The following is a 3,092-nucleotide window of genomic DNA, read 5'->3' as shown; positions in this document are numbered from 1 at the left end:
GCTTGTTATAGTTGGAGTTGTTGTCTTGGTGTATACTGTGGTTGCTGAAAACCAGGGGGTTGTACTACTTAGCTGGATACTACTGATAAGGCTGTTGAACCGCATTCTGAGCATTGTTCCAATTGAAATTAGGATGATTGCGGTTGTTAGGATGATAGGTGGCTGGCACAGGTTGCTGCTATCGCTAGAAGTTGCTCATGAACTGAGCTGATTTATTAGAAATTGTACACTGATCAGTCTCATGGGCACCAGCACAAAGATCACAGACACTGGTGATTTGATTAACTCCATAATTAGCCAAAGTGTCCACCTTCATTGTCAAAGCCTTAAGTTGGGCAGCGATAGCAGTTGCTGCGTTCAACTACATAATTCTTGCTACTTTTCCCTGAGCCAGTCTCTGGGAAGGATTCTGGTACTCATTAGCAACCATCAGTTCAATAAGTTCATAAGCTTCATCGTAGCTCTTAACTCACAAGGCTCCTCCTGATGCTGCATCAAACATGGGTCTAGAAGTAGCACCCAATTTATTGAAGAAATAGTTTATAATCATCCAATCAGGCATGCCATGGTGTGGGAACTTCCTTAACATCTCCTTATATCGATCCCAAGCCTTACACAGAGATTCTCCAGTTTGTTGAGCAAACTGAGTAAGAGCATTCCTGATTGCTGCATTCTTCGCCATGAGGAAGAATTTAGTGAAAAACTTTTGAGCAAGATCTTCCCAAGTGGTGATAGAACCTGCTGGTAGAGAATGTAACCAATACTTAGCTTTGTCCCTCAGAGAGAATGGGAAGAGTCGTATCTTAATAGCATCCTCAGTCACATCGTTGAATTTAAAAGTGTCACAGATCCCGATGAAATCCCTAATGTGCATGTTGGAGTCTTCAGTAGGAGAACCCCCAAACTGAACTGAGTTCTGTATCATCTGAATCGTGCTTGACTTAATCTCAAAAGTGTTAGCCTTGATGGCTGGTCTGATAATGCTAGACTAAATGTCATTAATCTTAGGCTTAGAATAGTCCATCAAAGCCTTCGGATTTTCTGCTTGATCATCCATAGCTACTACAATTGGCTCTTCAACTTTCTCTTCTTCCTCTAACTTCTTTTCTTCCTAAGAAACTTCCCTACGAATTACCAAAAATTCTTCCTCGGCTTTATCCAGTGTTCTCTTACGAGTACGCGAACGCGTATGCATACACCCTCGCTAGAGTACCTGAAACCAGACAAGGAACAAAGAAGTAACAATGTCCGAGTCAATAAACTTTAACGACCACTGATAGAAAGCACATAAACTATAAATTAACACTGCAGTCCCCGACAGTGGCACCAAAAACTTGTTAGTCGCTAAACACACGCTAATAATACACAGAAGCATACGAGTTCGCAAGTAGTATAGAATCTTTTCTAGTTCATTCCCACAGAGACTGTATTGGTTAACTATCTAATTTATGCACCTAAGCAACAATATATGGTTATTATCCAATGCTAAGACGATAACAAATTGAGATTGTTTATAACTAAGAATTACGCTAAGAATTATAACTACGAGAATAAGATTAACTGAATTAATATATATGATAAACATGGGATTCTAACTTCATTAAATACTTCAATCAATAGTCCTATTATTCTTAACCTTAGCATGCAATGGTGATGACACTAATCAAATAACACGAAACTGATGAACGCCAACTTTTGTTGCACGAGTACCATTCTACCAGACATCCATAAAAGAGATAGGAGCTAAATAGGCACCAATTATATTGAGACCCTATATGTCTATATAATTTGACAACATAACGGTTTAAGCACAAGTTATTTATCTTGATTACATAGGGCAAGTAAAATGGTTAAAATTACCTACGAATCATGCATGACACATACCTGAACCTATGCTAGCATGGCAAGTTCTAAATCCTTAAATTCACTTTCGCTTCATTAAGAATTAGTACACTATCTTATAAGTTCGCGACGCTCATAAGATGAATATGCACAACCAATACTAGGATATCATACAATCACCACATATTAAGGCATCAAAAAATTTAACTAAAGAAATCCATAAGTAAATCCGTTAAAACCCCATGATAACGATTAGCCCATAATCGGACTCATCATCAATGTGGGTTCCGATGAAAACATGATATAATAAATGTAGTCTTTATACGAATAAATAAAACCAAGTACAAACAAGAGTATAGGTTCAGCAAAACAAGAAACAAGCATCCAAATTACAACTCAAACTTCTCCTTGCGCTCTGGTAAGTCTCTTTCTTCATATCCATTAAAAATGTCCTAATATTATTTATATAGCAGCCCTCAACAATCTATAAGCCTTCCCTTTTAGAATTATAGTAGAAACAGGATTCTGAAATTCGGTCTCGGCGCGGCCGCACCCTATCACAGCGCGGGTGCGCCGTCCTTCTTGGAAAAACACAGATTTCTTCTTAAATCTTGCTGCTTCGAGCCGGCTTTCCACGAGCTTTTATTCCAACACCACCTGGACACCAAATTAGCAACAAAATAATGCTAATTCACCTTATTACTTGAATAGTGCTTGAATGCAAAAACACTAGAAAACACATGAAAATACTTAATAACTTGAGTACAAATACACCAATTCAAAGCTTATTAGAGCATAATAAAGTGTCATAAATGCCACTCAACAGCTTGCAGAATCTTGGAAATATTCTCAAGAGGTGTGTTGAGACCAATCTGGTTCTCAATTGGGAAAAATGTCACTTTATGGTGCGATAGGGCATTATTCTTAGGCACAAGGTTTCTAGTAAGGGTCTTGAGGTGGAAAAAGCCAAGGTGGAGGTCATTGAAAATCTTCCTCCACCTATTTTTGTTAAGGGAATTTGCAGTTTTCTTGATCATACGGGATTTTATAGGCGTTTTATCAAGGATTTCTCTAAGATATCGAAGCCATTGTGCAGTTTGCTAGAAAAAGATGTCCCTTTCAAGTTTGATAACGAGTGCCTTGCCGCTTTTGAGATGCTAAAAAAGAGTTTAATCATGGCACCTGTCATAACTGCACCTGACTGGAATGAACCTTTTGAGATGATGTGCGATGCAAGTGACTATGCAGTT

The 3,092-nt window shown here is 38.4% G+C and overlaps 1 non-coding gene across 1 annotated transcript; it reads left to right on the top strand.

The window, feature by feature from the left end:
- The first annotated feature begins 560 nt into the window (after positions 1-560).
- On the top strand, positions 561-667 carry LOC141694741 (small nucleolar RNA R71). Its single transcript, XR_012564025.1, has one exon. It is a non-coding gene; the product is annotated as a small nucleolar RNA R71 (small nucleolar RNA).
- Positions 668-3,092: the final 2,425 nt, after the last annotated feature.

The sequence above is a fragment of the Apium graveolens genome, chromosome 10, assembly GCF_009905375.1.
Source record: "Apium graveolens cultivar Ventura chromosome 10, ASM990537v1, whole genome shotgun sequence".
Classification (NCBI taxonomy): domain Eukaryota; kingdom Viridiplantae; phylum Streptophyta; class Magnoliopsida; order Apiales; family Apiaceae; genus Apium; species Apium graveolens.
Note: the sequence above shows the minus strand (reverse complement) of the source record. Positions and strands in the feature narration are given on the sequence as shown.